At 34.1% G+C, this 15977-nt stretch overlaps 1 long non-coding RNA gene across 2 annotated transcripts in view; it reads left to right on the top strand.

Annotated features, from left to right (window-relative positions):
- LOC110403048 overlaps positions 1-15977 on the top strand; it is a 184687-nt gene that overhangs the window by 122653 nt on the left and 46057 nt on the right. For both annotated transcript variants that reach the window (XR_002441464.1, XR_002441465.1), the window contains exon 4: positions 15635-15704. This is a non-coding gene — a long non-coding RNA (uncharacterized LOC110403048). The remainder of the gene's footprint in view (positions 1-15634; positions 15705-15977) is intronic.

Consider the following 15977-nt stretch of genomic DNA (forward strand, 5'->3'; position numbering starts at 1 on the left):
TTTGTCTTTGCTGCAATTTCTCCTACTAGCCATCTCTGCAACAGAGTTATGAAAATAAAGATCTTTAAATTGATCAGATTAAGAATTATGTGTCAGAAAACCATGAACATTGCCTAGAACATTTATAAAGAAAAGAATATAGCCATTTCAGAAACGTTCCTTGATTTACGTAGAAAATCCTGTACTTTCTCTAGAGTGGAGCGTGGGCCCCTTCATAGCTTGTGGGGTTTGGAGAAAAAGAATGAACAAAAGGGAAGGTTTTAATTTCTCTTAAGGTTACCGTGTAAATTGGATTCTTAACTGGGAAATATTAGTAAGGGAATTTCTCTTGTAAGAGACAAAACTATTTTTGTATGCATGAAGGTACCAGATTAAATGCATAAATGGCTAAGAGGCAAAAACTGAATTTTTGAGTAAGCTTTAATGTGCCCTTAAAATAGTGGAAACTCGGGAAAATGGGATCAGTTAGCTTTTTTAAATGTTAAAAGGAAGAAAAAACCTCATGAATAGTGAGGTGGCTCCAAGAGCAAAGTTTTAAGAGATGGTGTTTAACTGGTGTGCTTTTTAATGCTGCTTTTTGCTTCAGGCTCTAACTTGTAGGAGTAAATAGATTCTCATTTTTGAAGTCAGTGGGCAGTTGTTTTTTTTTTTTTTTCTTCTTAAAGCAAGGAGTTATGAGATTTTACACAGAGATTTGTAACTCCAGGAAACTGATTTCAGCTTTTAACCACAGAATTTGTCAGACACTATTGTTGTGAGTATGAATGTTCAAGAACAGTTTTGATCTAAAACTGTATTGTATCTTAAAATTGTTTGTTTATTTCCTTGGACTTCTTTATTTTTTTATTTTTTTTAAGAAACGCTCATGAATATAACCTTTTGTGAGTCCTGAAAGTTGCAAAGAAGATTATTTAAAAGAAAGATAAAATCATTTTTCAGTTGAAGTGATTAATTAGTACAAAGCAATACGAAATGTAGTAATGGTAATTATAAAAGTAATTTTAATTTAATTTAATTTAGTGCTATATTCAGGCTCCTATATTTAATCCAAGTCACTAAAAAATTAAATATCTGAAGGCGATACTGGCCCATATTTTGTATATAACTAAATATGGGCTATGAAGAGAAAATCACCAACGTGCATTTCTGTGTAGATTTGTATGACATATGGGTAAAGTTTGAGGTTTAACTGATGTTTTATTTTTATGATTTTGTCATTGCCTTGTTTTTACTTAGAAGTTTAGAATCTCTTCCTAGGTTACAGCCTGTTCTCTCAAACTCTAAGACATATATACACACAGGCTCTGTGGATTCTGTATATAATCACATGCACTCTCTCTCTTCCTGTGAGAGTGCTCTTTATTCCAGAAGCTTCAGCTTGTTGGACATACCTTGATGCTTGCTTGCAAGGCAAAACACTTCAGACTTAGTGTACCTGCTAGTGGAAGTCTGACAACTTCCTTCTATGCAGCCTAGACACCTCCTTTCTAACAAAGCACACGGCACTCGCGTAGTAAGTGCAGAGCAAACAAATAAAACATTTTATAATCTATAATACCAATATATTTGTAACGTATTGTCAGAACTTTGTGACTTACTTAAGCATATGTCTATCACAAGTTTCTGCCTATGACAGATGCTTACACCTGAAGGAGTGTTCATTCTTGTTATTGCTCTTATATAAATATTAAGGCATTTTTTTTAAATACCAGAAGTCTAGTAGCACCAAGTAGACTTTCTTTTATAGTCTTGCCACTGTCAGGCTTTTGCTTTTTGAGCTGAGGCTGCAGACAAGTGATTGTGTATGTTGAGCAGGGCAGGTTGTAATTATTGAATTTGTATTCTTTATACCTTCTCATAGTCATTTGGAGAAAGACAGCAGTTCTGGATTAAAACACCTTACCTTCAAGAATGTCTTCTGGGGGTATCCTTTTCCCCTCCAGTAACAATGAGCTTGCTTTTGGTTTTTACTGAGTAAACTTATTCCAAATGTGTGGTGTGTTAATGATAACATGCAGGTTTATAATTACAAGGGCTCTTGAACTATTGCAGCAAACCCGGCAATTGCTCAGGGCGACACAATGGAGTACTGCACCATAAAAAGATTAGCTTTCAGATTTTAACAAAAAAATTCCATGTTAGGGAAACAAAGTAATTTATATTGACTCTCAAGCAGCCAGTCTCCCATGGTACTTTGAACAGTCTTCAATCATCTTCTTACCTTGAGTCTGGCTCATGCAGATTTTTAAAATTAGCTGTGTTCTGTTTCCCTTTTCTCTCAAATTATTCTTTGAAGTTGCTTTATAAAACACAATGGTTCATTTCCAAAAATTTTTACAAGTTTTCTTTACTTTTAAGGATGTTTCCACTTTTAAGCCTAAAAGCCTTTCAGTATGGAATCAAATTTTCAGTGGTATCAAGACAAGAAAGTGGAAGAGCAGAAGGATTAGTGCTTAGATTACGTTAAGGTATGGCCATTCACTAGTAAAATCAGAATCAACTGTGTAAATGATAGGAAAGGAGAAGACTTAATTAGGTAATTTCAAATAATGAACACTAGCTTCGCTTCCTCTTCCTTAAGAGAAACATTCCAGGAGATAAATAATTGCTTTTTTTCCACTTTGTATCATCCATCTGTTCTTTCACAGTATTTCATATCATTATGTGGACTAGCTCATCTTTTTTACAGCATATAGCAAATACTTTAGGCGTAGATGAAAAATACTGAGACAGGATTCTCCAGAAATTGAAACCCATCTGTTTAAAAATAAACAAGTGGATTATAGTATTTTATTTAAATTCTTAGACATGTAATAACCTCTGATATCATGCAATATAATGTGATGTTATTAGCGTGAATATGTTTAAGTGCATTTCTGAAGACAGTGAAATGAACTGAAAACTTAATTCAGGACAAGGAATGCTTTTGTGCAAGATCTGTCCTGCAATTATTCCCAGTGTAGGAATACTCGCTATTTTAAAGTTTGGTTATATTTCTCATATATACAAAATATATATATGTAACCTCCCCTTAAATTGCTGGTGTCTTAAAACCTGAAACACAATGACTAATAACTTGTTGGGGAAAAAAAAGCTTTTTTTTTTTTTTTTTTTGATACACCTACAAAAGTGCAATCTTAATTCTCTATTGACAGTTTTAAAAGGGCACTCTATCAGAACAAATCTTTCTAGTCTTAAATGCAGTTAATTTGTATATGTCATGTTTGTTCAATTTCAGTAAGTTCTCTTTTGACTTTTGGCATCTTTCACATCCAAGCAAGTGTTGACAATCAAGAACACTTACACCCTATGTGAATCTTAAATTACATTACCCGCTACTATTATTTCCTGTACATGTTGGCACCAATCTTACTCTGTTTATATTACAAGCCTTCAATTTTGGAAAATTATTCTCGGGTTTTAATCACTAGTACAATTATTGGTTTACAAATAAACTACCTTCGTATTTAGCTATTTAAGAAACCACATTCAATGTACGTAACCTGATAAATGTTTGACTTCTATTAATAAGATGATGGGAAAATAAGTATATCTGGTATCATGTAATGCAATAAGAACAAATAATGCTATGTGAATACTTGCCACAACTACGTTTGAGTGTGTTCTGAATCAAATTAAAGCTCCATAGGAATTCCTGCTGAAAAATTCTTCCTGGAGCAAAAATATTTACTTTTGTACACAAGTCTGTTGTAAAACTTTACAGGTTTGTACAAAATAAATTTAAAAGGTTTTAAACTTTACAAGAAATGTTCAGAAAGCATTTCTCTTTGAAATCTTTTGTCTTCTATATAAAGCTTCTAATTTCTTAATTCAGAAAAGATGAAATTACATATATAATTGAACCATCGCGGCATCTGCCTAGATTTAAAAAAAGTGTAATGTTTCAAGGGAGTCAGATTAGCAAAGCACAGTGAATAAGACTTTTAAAATACAGTCTATTGAATTAGCACAATTCTGTTTGGCACATATTGACTTGTGTATTGAATAACATGCTTTGTAAATTAACTTATCCTTTACATTAATTGGTACTAATTACTTCAAATCTCTTTAATTTTAGTGTGTTAATCTGTGTATCGTTGACTAGAATTGGCCATTAAATTCAGAATATCAGTTGCACATTCAAATCAGAAAATCAGCTGATTATGTAACTTGTAGTTTATATTAACAACAGAGTGAGAAAACATGCAAAAGATTGAGTATTTATACCAGATTCATTATCTTGTGTCTATTTTGGGAGATAAGAGGATTGCTCGTTATTTTGCTTGAGTCAAAAGTGTTGGTAAATTTATTAGAATTGGGCTTTTTATTCTATTTCTTGTCTCTTTGAGGTTAACGTGCCTCATAAAAAACTGTGGAACACGTGGAAGTTTACACCTTTTATTTTAAAACCACAGAAATTGCTTTTTTAAGAAAACATATTTAGCAAGTTTTTCATTTTTAAGATTTCCTCTTCTTTCTTCGTTTTTTTTTTTTTCTGAAAATTATTTAAAGGGTAATTAGGAAAATAACAAATCCAAGAAAAATAAACTTGATTTCATGTATATGAATTGTTCAATCAGTTTTACCATGGAAACAAAGTTGAAAGAACATGATGAAAATGACCTATTCTAGTTTTTAACTTTTTGATCTGGGCTAGGTATTAATTTTGAATGGATATATTTATCAGATTCTCAATTATCTACATTTTTCATACCTTACTTAAGCAACACAGGTATTGTTTAGAGCTACTTCACCTCACAAATATAATTAAAGTAGAACAATCCTTCTGTTCTAAGTACAGTACAGTATGCCTTATTACATATATAGCTTTTAATTCACTCAAGTGTATCCTCTAGAGAAGTTTGAGCACATTAAAAAATACTTTTGGTCTAGAAACACAAAAAATAGTGGTAAAACAAATTCATTCTTTAAAGAGTTTTTAGATGACCATAGATGATTATGTAAAATTTGCAGCCGGTACACCTTTCCTCTCTACCTCATTTCCATCCCAAATGATTTGAGAGGAACCTACATTTCAAACTCAGTTTCTGAGTTTCATTCAGGAATGCCTACCAGGATTGTTTCAGAAATGCTACTGTAAATTATGGCATATAGTGTTCAGGATATATTAAAATAACGGTTTGTATAACTACATTGTACGGCATGCATTCTAATGCATTCTAATACCTAATGTTTTTACTTTCATCCAGATCCTCATAAAATAAGCTGTTAAACTTAACTGAGATGGCCAATAAAGTAACTGTGATAAATGTACATTTACAGCACTGTAGGAAAGACATTAAATCACGATCTTAAACCTAGGTGCAATCAATAAACATCAATGAAAAAAATTGTGTTTAAATTGTAATCTGAAATTTTTATGGACTGCAAAGAAAAAAGTGTTTTTCTAACTTTTCAACTCTCCTTCCAGTCACTGAAGCTATGGTTTACTACAGTATTAGAAAGCAGTGTCCAGATGTATTAGAAAAACAAAACCTGACCTTAATGGTTTTAATTTTTTATGTACAGGAAAATAATATATTGGAATTACTAAGTTAGTATTATACAGTTTTTTTACAATTCTAAGGTTTTGTTTTGCTTTTATTTAATCACTGAAATAGCTTGGAGATTTCATTGCATCTTGCAAGTTTATCAGTATTTTCAGACTGGACTGAGATGATAATTTCTGTTTGTTGATGTCATATGAGTACACTACATCTGAACATCTGCCAGAAAAGCACGTGACTTGGTGTAAGAGCTGCTCAACAACAAGTAAAACAGTGGTGTGTTATCAATACAGTTTTCATCATATATCCAAACTCATCAGCAGATGAGTTACTATGAAGAAAATTAATTCTATTCCAGATAAAACCAGCCCAGTAACTTATGTAGATATTTAAGACAGGAAACCCTTTTTTTTTTTCCCTTGTTTTTCTCTCAAGATGTCAAAAAGAACCTTAACCTGATGTAAACAAACAAAAGCATACAAAGACAAATTTTGTCAAATAACCTTCTTGATAGTGATTTTTCACCTAAGTGAAAGTAGAAAAAAGCTATGAGGATTGTTTAATATACTCTTTAGTGAACGTTGTGTGGATGGTGACATAAACTTATTCATAAGTAAGTGAACGATTTGAAGGCCTGGCCAGATTTGAAAAGGAATGTTTTCCTGTAAAAAGGAAGGCTTAATGGGGAAGTGTAATTTATGTTCCATGAAACAGTTGAAAATATGTTCTGGGCTAACAGGGTTTATTATGAAACAAGTTGGAAATCTCTCGGGGAAATAAGTGGGGTATTGTGTAAAGGAAATGCAAAACCTGAAACAGGGTATCTAATTTGATGGTTTACTTTTGAAAATAAATTAATTTTTCTATAAAGCTATTTTCTGGGTTAGACAAGTCTCAGTGCATGAAAATAATATATTAAAATAACAAGAAAGCTAATTTGAACCCTTTTGCCAGAAAGAAAAAATCAATAAAGAAAACTGAATTGTCAACAATAGCTGGTCAGTGATAAATCTTTTTTATTTTTTATTTTAGAAAGTCATCACATATCTGTGATGCTGAAGTTCAGTTTATTTAGTTAGAATGCAGAATTGCATTGATCAGAAAATGACAAGGCAGTTTTATAAATAGTACTGTTTTTGTCTTCAAGGTTAATTCTGAATCAAGTTTTTGTAGTGCTTTGCTTTAACATTTTAAGTAAGATGAACTTAAAATTTCATTATGAATGAGAAATCAAATGTTTACCCTTTTTAATAGCTGAAAAACATGAATTCTAAGTCAGCAGGCTGATAGTTGTACTTGTCCTATTATTTTCTTCTAGACAGAGCACCTGAATGAAATGTAGCATACAGAGTAATTGTTCTTAAGCTTGTGCTTACCATCTGACTAAATGTCATATTGTTTTTCTTTAAAATAGAAAACTGGATGTGTGCTTACACATTGCCACTTTGAGGCAAGCAGAATGTCAACCTTTTCAACTGTGGCAAGGGCTATGAAATTTAAGTTGTAAATGTGAAATAAGGCAGAAAACCAGGTTTGTCCTATGGTTATAATTGTGATGTAAGAGGGTGTCAGGGCTCTGCTTGTTAATAAGCAGCAGCAGACATAACAAAATAGGATAGCTGCACTTTTACTCCAATGGTTGTTAACTTCATGTATCATCCTGGTGTAGGTAAAGCAAAGACAAGCATATGCTGCTAATGTCAGTAGCAGGAATAGTAGTACAGGTAGTGTAGCTCACATATTTTATATGTATATACACGCATATGTATTTGAGAACATCTTAAGGTTCTTTGTTCTTTTTTTTTTTCTTTTTTAACTTTGAAGTACTTCTGATTTTAATGTTGTTTAAATGGCATTGTAATTGCCTTGCCACTTATGATAACATAAAAATATTTAGATAATGCTGTGTATATCTGGATCCCTTCATACCCATATCTCCCTTTCTACAAACTTTAGTGAATCCACGTTTTGAAAAAATGCTTGGGCTTTACAGCCTGATTCAACACAGTTTATACTGTGATTGTTTCAACTCTGCACTAGTGGTCTGCTTCTGTAAGTCCTCAAAAGGTGATTAAGAAAATACAAGTTAATAAATACAATTCATTCCAGCTAAATGAATACCACGTAAAAAATCTTAGGGGAGTTTGTGAAGAGGGGAAGTGTGTAAACCATTGTTCTAGCTGGAAAACTGCACAGTAATTGAAATGAACCTGTTCTTTTGCTGGGGGGGAGTTGAGACCAAAAGTTTGTGTATCATTGTTTGTCTTGGTTTAAAATAGTCGGCTGTTACAGGAGGTCAGAATGTGCCTTGGCTGATACATTGTGCTTTTTGAAAGTAGGCCATAGCAACAGCGTGTTAGAAGTCTAAATGCTGTTCTCTGGTAGCACTACCTCTAATAACCAATCAAGCGCAGACATCTAACTGCAATGCATCAGGTTAACACACACAGCATTATTTGGGGTTAGGGCACCTTTTGAAATGCAGTTGTGTTTTGGCTAAGTCTGTAGTATGTTAAATGATATATCTGACTGAGGAATTATGACATATGCTTGCTTTCAGTAACTACCACTATTGTCTCACTCTTACTGTATATTTTTCTTTGATGAATTTGTTTTAGAAATGTATGTGCTATACTTGTTATTACATATACACTATTCTTGCATGGTGGTCTTTAACATAACTGCTCAGTTCTGGTCTCCACAATATAAAAAGGATGTTAATGTCTTTGTTAGAGGCCAGAGGAAAGCAATAAAGCTGGTAAAAGGGCTGGAATGCATGTTTCATGACAAGAGGCTGAGGACTCTTGGTTTGTCTAGTCTGGAGTAAAGGAAGTGACCACACTGCTCTCTGCAACTTCCTTAGGAGGAGAAGTGGGGAGGGAGGTGCCGGTCTCTGCTCCCGGAGAACTGAGGATAGGACATGCAGGATCAGCACAAAGCTGTACCAGGTGAAGTTCAGATTGGACATTAGGAAAAATTGATTCCCTGTGAAGATGATCAGGCACTGGCTCCCTAGAGAATCGCTGATGCCCCCTGCCTTCGGTGTTGAACGGGCATATGAATGATGCCTTCAATAATATGCTTTAGCTTCGAGTTAGCCCTGAAGAGTTGGACGTGATGATCTTGGTAGATCTCTTCCAGCTGAAATGTTCTATTCTAAGTAACTTTTTTTGATCCTATAAAGATTGTTTTTGACCTTTTCTGGCTATCATTGTAGTCCCGAAGCAAAGGTTGGAAATAATTTGAGAGACCATTTTATGGGGTTGTCATAAGTGAGTACATATACATGATTGATTCCTCAATATAAATGTGTTGCTTGAGCCTAAGGAAAGCAAAAAAGTGATTGTACTAGATTCTGACAGTGGCCAAAAGAGGATGTCAAGAGACACGTAAAAGTTTGTGGTACAGAGAATTCCTGAGCCAGAGGTAACTCTGGTTTATACAGTAGCCCCCAGTGGATCTACCTCCCATTTACAGGCTTTGAGCTAGAGAACAGAGAGGTTAATGTTTTGTGTCCATCACATTTTGTGACAAGGCAGTCCACAGCCAAACTATACTTCATGTGAATTTTATCTGTTCAGAATTGGCCACCTACTAACTACTTTTGCTGACAGCTTATTCTTCTATCTGAAGACGTGATGAGCAATCAATCCTGGCTCGTTCTCTGCAAGTAATTTGTAATATTACATGGATATAGGAATTACTAGAGAGGATTATAGGATAGCAAATTCTTATACTCTTTCAGATTTTATCTTTAATCATTACACAGCTCGCGCATTAAGCTATTACTAATACTCTTTTTATACTGTGGGGGATTCAGTTAGTGGGTAATTGTCATCTTCTTTCTAATGAAAATGACTCCAATTGGCTTGTTCTCTCCTTAACATTATGTTTCTATGTAATAAAGGTACATATATATGTATCAATATACATTTAAAGAAAAAAAATTCGTTATTCTTGCAAATTGATCCATAGTTACTAGGCTAAAGTGGAAACAGTTATGGCCAGCTATAAATAAAGATTAATTAAATTTCGACTAATTACAATCTGAGAGTTACATTAAAAAAAAAAAAAAAAAGGAAACAACAGAAACATATACACAAAAAACTTTCCAGTTGCAGAAAACCAGTGATTATGAAATCTTTGTTTACTAATGATATGTGAAATAGACACCTTTGTAGTCTCCAGGTACTAGTTCTGAACCATAATTTGGTTATTATACTGGTCTAGAAGACACCAGATGTTTTTATCCAAAAGAGGAAAAAGGTACACTATAAGAGTTCAAAAGGAGCATAATACATTTGTCAATAATAGTACTGTAGTTACAGGATTTTTTTCACCTGTCAGCAAGCAGTGTTAAAGGTGTAAATAAGGGAGCCAATTCCTAATCCATGGTGCTTGCACGCAAAAAGAAAAGTTAAATTATCTAGACTACATTTTCTTCCAATGTCATTTAAGAATAATATTACTAGCTGCTTGGCAGCAGTAGGTCTGATGCATCTTTCCTCAGTGAGAAAGCACCTATTCTTTTCACCTCACTTCTGAAAGTTAGCTGACCTTGTTTCCTATCTAACATGGCAGAAGCTACTCATCATATCATTTCCTGCTGATGTTCTGTATTCACAAGCTCTGTATACACCATTTCTTGTCTGATCTTTATGTAAAAAGCAAGTCACAAAACTGATCTTTTTGGCTTCATGAGCTGAAGAAGATTAGCAGTGAAACACAAACCAGAAAAAAGTATTTGGGAATGACTTGAAATATTTAGTTGAAATAAAACAGTTGTGTTTTCTCTTCATCACTTTCAATCTAAGCTATTTCATAACACTAGAGTGGTTTGAAATGCAAAGTAAACTTCTGAACAAAAACTGTAGCAGTCTTGTATAAATATATGTATTTTTAATGTGCAAATATATATTTTTAATAAACCTATTGGGAAAGATTGCCTTCATTTTGCAAAGGTGAATGAATGTCTCTACAACTGCACATTCAGTTTATTTGCTGTTTCCTTAAAAGTGTGCCACTCCCTGCTGTTTTGAATATTGCATTAGGGGCTTTTGTGGAGCCCAAATCTTCAGTGGTCAAACTTGGACTCACTTTGTAGCATTTGTAACTAGAAGCAGAGACCATCTCACATCTGTGATGTGTGAATTTGCTGCCAAGTGTTCTGAATTTTCTGTTAAGTACACCACCCCAGCCTGAGTATGAGTGAACCTGTAGTTCCTTTGAAGGGAGTTTCACCATTCATGTTAATGGGGTCAGGAATTCATCATGTGCACTTAATACTGGGAGAGATAAAAGTGAAGTCCTTGAGGACATACCTCACTGCCATATCCGAAGCAGATGTCTAATTTTCTCCTTATTATGTTGTTTTCATGCTATTAAGTGATCCACTCAAAGTAGTTTAAAAATCTTGGCCTTGTGCCCTGAATTCCTGTCAACGGACTTTCAGGCTATTGTATTTTATCTGGCAAACTTAAGTCTTTATTGATTTTTTATTATTATTATTTTATTTTATTTTATCACATTTCTTAGGAAAAGCGTGGTGAGTAAGCCACTAGACTGGGGCTGAAGAAATTTCAGCTTAAGCCTTTTTTTTACCAGGTTTTCTCTAAGTCATTTTGTTTTTAGTGTCTCAGTTACCCAAATGGAATAGATAACGCTTTACTGTTTTACAGGATGCTTGTAAGGGTAATATCATTAAAGTTTTAAAAACTGATACTACAGTAAAAAGCCATCTGGCAACAATTTCCTACCATGCAATATTGGTGAGAAAAGAACATTTATTTGCCACGTTGACTTCAGAATCCCTTGTTAATTTATCTAAAATAAAACTCGTTCAAACAGAGACAACGCATAGTATGAAAATAGTATATGATGCAGATTTGGTGTTCTTGTGGTGCTTGAGCAAAGTCCCTGAAAATGGGCAAGTCCAAGCCCTGATAAATAATGCGCTTTCACTAATAGGAATCTAGAACAATATGCATAATCTAGAATATTTTTCATGAGATGGGATCCCATTAACTGTTTGATTCTTATTAATGTTGTATTTTTTTCAGTTTCTTGTGCTTTTGGGGAAGTCCTTTAAGCAGTGAAATGAAACACTAGATAGTTTTTTTTTATCTTTTTCAATCTGCTACTTCTGCTTTGAGTTTTGTGGTAATTTTTGTGTTCCAGAGGTATATCATTCTTGGGCAGAACAAGTGTTTCTAAAAACAAAGCAAAACATGTAAATTTTGTGCCTTTAGTCTTCCTGTTTTTCCCTGGGGTAACTGGAAGTTGCATTGTATTCTAGTGTAGAGCCACAGGGCTTTGTTCAATAGATTTTAACTCTAACCAAGAGCTTACAGTTGTTGTAATTACCAGTTATATCATAATTTGTAAACCTACTAGAATCTATAATCATCTTAAGATACTCTTTTCTTTCCTTTATTTTAATTAAACCGCTTTCTATCCTCACTCTCTTCTTAACTTCTAATTGTTTTAATTCTAACCATAATAGCTACCAGGCATGTAAAAAATAAATTAAATATGGGAGATATGAAAAAATGTATATATGCCACCTCTAGTAAGAGGGATATTAAAAACTAAAATGCCTGTATTATTGCTGTGACAAAATTATTAAAAACTAAAATGCCTGTATTATTGCTGTGACAAAATTATAAATGTTATGCAATCAACTTGGAACTAAGCTAAAATATAAAAGAAATTCCAATCGACAACAAAAAACTAGGTCATAGAAAGTTTCTGTCAACAGCAATAAATAGGCTTTTACCACATACTGAATTCTCAGTGCCAATGGGTAGAACCAGCACATTTCCAATACAGAACCAAGTCATGGTTATTGACAATGCTGGCCTTAGGAAGTTGTATGTACATCCCTCTCTGATCCCTTAGTTTCCATTTTCAAACTTGCCCATGGGTCCATGGGAACAGTATTTTCCTATTTCATCCCAACTGAGCCATTTATGAAATCTATCTTCTGGGAATATCCCTCAAATGGCACTGGAAAGGCTGGCCCAGGCCAATCATCATAGAGCATTAATGTGGCTATTAAATACTGTGATAATGAGTTCTCTGGCTTCTAAGTGTCTAAAGTGCTTTAGTGACTGGAACTGAATGGAAAGGAATTTTGATTTGTCACAGTATATTGACAACATGCAAGACTATCTGATACTTCTTAAAGCCTTGAGAAATAAATTTAAATATAGTCCGAAAATTATCAGATCTAGTTTCTTATTTGTATTATGAAGATCTGTTTTACATACAAAAAGCAGCACACAGCTTTCCTTCTACATGAAATAGGAGAAAATTGTGTTGTTAGCAGAAATTTATAATGTGCAAGGATACCACAAACCAAGCAAATGATAGATGTAAGCATTTTGGCATAGAATAAATGAATAATAGATAATAAGGTAGTTCATTATGGAAACCACCTGTTTCTACCTTGCTTCCAAATATGGAATCATAAGATAAATTCATATCTTCCAAGACCACCTGTCTGTAGAGATCAATGTTTTCCAATTACAAAGAAGTTTTTAATATCATGTTTTACTGCATTGGAAATATCGGATGGTTGTTTCTCAATAAAAATCACTCTTCAGCAGACAAAACTTAAAAAAAAATAGTAAAAAGGATGTCACATCTTCATTACTTTCAACTTTTTGCTTCTTGAAGCAATTAATTATCCCTTGTTATAAATGCATGGTTTAAGCGCTAAGAAGAAATTCTATACTAAATGTGTTTTTTTTCTGTTTTTCTAAACATTTAGTCTTTTGCATATGTGTAGAAAAAGTAACAGTTTATAATTTACCTTACATAAGCATTACCCCATATTCCAATTACATTTCTGTTTTAATTTGTTTAGTTTTCAATGAATGAGGTTATTCTGATGTAAAGATTTGTGTCCTTACTGATTATTTGATTAGAGAAGAAGTACCTTAAAGGTGAATGTCAGAAGAAAGTAAAGTGATTCATACTGGATGGCTTGCTTAAGTACACTTAAAAAAAAAAAAAAGTTCAAACAAAATAAATAATGGATTCCAATTACCTTAAAAAAGTATAAATACGAAGTCTGTAAAAGAGCCCCAGGCTAGCTGATACAGGATGGTCACCAACAGAACCATGTTGTTTTCTACAGAAACCATGTAACGGAGATTAGCCTCTGCTGACACTAGGGCACTTGGTTACATGCAACTCACCCTCTGTCCAGTCCATCTGAAGATTTTCCCAGTGGGTTCTGCAAAAATTGATTCCAAGTACTTTAACAGTCCTTTTGGCCTTTAAGGAAACTGTTTAGGTATGGAAGGGCAGAAGAGACTACAGACTCCAATTTTACCTCTGGAAGAGCAATATAAAAAAAGAAATTCCAAATATGTTGAAAAAGCAGAGGTAAAATCATTGTTTGTGTGGAGGAGGCAAGAATAGAAAAAAAGCTAAACAGAAGATATTGGTGCCTAACTTCTGGTGAGGTTTGGACTCAAAGCATCTTCAATTTTCATCCTTTTTGCTGGGATGGAGGGAGGAGGCGTGTTACGCCAGTTAGCACTTGAGAAGGGGTCTGGAACGCTCCACGGGCACAATCAAGCTAAACTCATGAGCTGAGGTCCCTCCTGTTACTTCTCTGCCATTTCAGGAGCAGACTGGACTGTGAGGCTACACAGTCTGACTCAGCTTCCTAACTTATTGTCTAAGGAAAATACAAATGCGTTATGCTGTGGTTTGCAGATGGCATATGATATACATCATGGGCTGATGTATAGCTTTTTTTCATCTAATGCCAAGAAGAAGTGGAATGTACTTAAATATTATGACAGACAGCTGACAAGATATTAATCTTGTGTTTAAAAAAACAGACTAATGCTATGTTTTTATAATAGTTTTCTATCTCCGTTGCATAGAAAAGACAAATAATTTCTGCAGAAAAAAATCAAGTGGGCCTTTTTTAATGCAATTAATTTTAAAAGTACTAGAAACAATGAGCAGGCAGAGATAAAAATGAGGTAGGTGTGTAGACTAAGTAAACATAATATTAGCATGGAATTTTCCCCATAGACATTATGTTTGTTCTTGTCTTGCACTTTGTTCATTAGTCTGATGTGAAGCTGTTTGATACAGAACTGATTGCTGCTTAAGACTAAACTACAGATTTGAACAGCGAAGATACAGAACACTGATTTCCCCTGTAGTTCTATTGTACTTTCTCTCCACAAATACATACGTTGCTCCAGAAGTAATGCCTCCTATTTATTTCAATAGAAATGGCAACAGATGCAAAGAGCATATTAACACTGTTCGATAGACGAAATTCTCAGCTACAAAACACCATGGCCTGCATACCACGCTTGTAAAAATCTGCACCAGTGGAGGTTATCCACTGTTGCCATCACCACTGTTGAAACACACCACCCACTGCCTCACTGTGCTCACATCCATGGTTTGGTCTCCATAAATATTCAACAAATGTCAATGAATGACAGTGGGTGCAAATTCTTCTACATGGAGGAATCCAATTCCACCCCTTTGCTTTATACACACTTCCATGTCAGACAACATTTTGTCAGACTGCCGCTCTGCTGCCATCTGTCACAAGGGAACAAAATGTAATAGAATATTGGTGGGAATGCTCAACCTCTACTGCCATCCCACCAACATCCTCCTCTGATGCTATAGGCCAACGTAACAAATTAGGAAGCATCACTTTCAGCTCACAATAGTTTACCCAATAGGAAGATTCTGAAAAAATACTCTATTCTTCCTGAAAAATAGCATGTAGCCATATATTGTTAACACAGACACACATTCAAAGCCTTCAGTTATCAAGCTAGAAATTTATTTAGGTCTACCTTTGAATACATAATATACCACAACAGAAACTATTTTGTTCCTACCTTGTCTTGGAGCCATTCCTCAGCTAAGCAATTGGAAGAAGAGGGAGAAGACAGTGTTTGACGGGTCACATATCTTAAGTTAGCATTTGCAAAGGCTGTATTTGAGGTACATTATTTATTTTGCTTAATTTGTTTTTTAAATTGAATACTAACAGTAAAGTTAATATTCTTGCCTAAGGATAGCCCAGTTTTTCATTTCTGACTTCCTCTTGACTGACAGATTAAAATTATTTCTAGGTGCCAAAGAAGGTAGTGACTTGGGACTAAGTCTTCCAGTGCATCATGTGACCAGCCCAGCTCCAGAACAGTAAGCCAATGCATTACTTCATGTTTTCACCACTTTTTTAATGCTTTCTGCTGGGCAAAATGGCTGTATGTCTATATGAACAGCTTCTGAAGGCAAGAGTCTGCACCAGCAGTATCATTCAAACGATGCCTGTTTTAATGTGAAAAGCCTAATTTTTGTTAGAATTTCTATAATGTTGAAGTTACTGTGAGCAATCTATAACATTTTTATTATAAATTTATTTACTTCAACTGGTTATGAAATATTTGCTTGCTAAGTGTATTCCTGTAGTGA

This window comes from Numida meleagris, chromosome 8 (assembly GCF_002078875.1).
Source record: "Numida meleagris isolate 19003 breed g44 Domestic line chromosome 8, NumMel1.0, whole genome shotgun sequence".
Lineage (NCBI taxonomy): Eukaryota > Metazoa > Chordata > Aves > Galliformes > Numididae > Numida > Numida meleagris.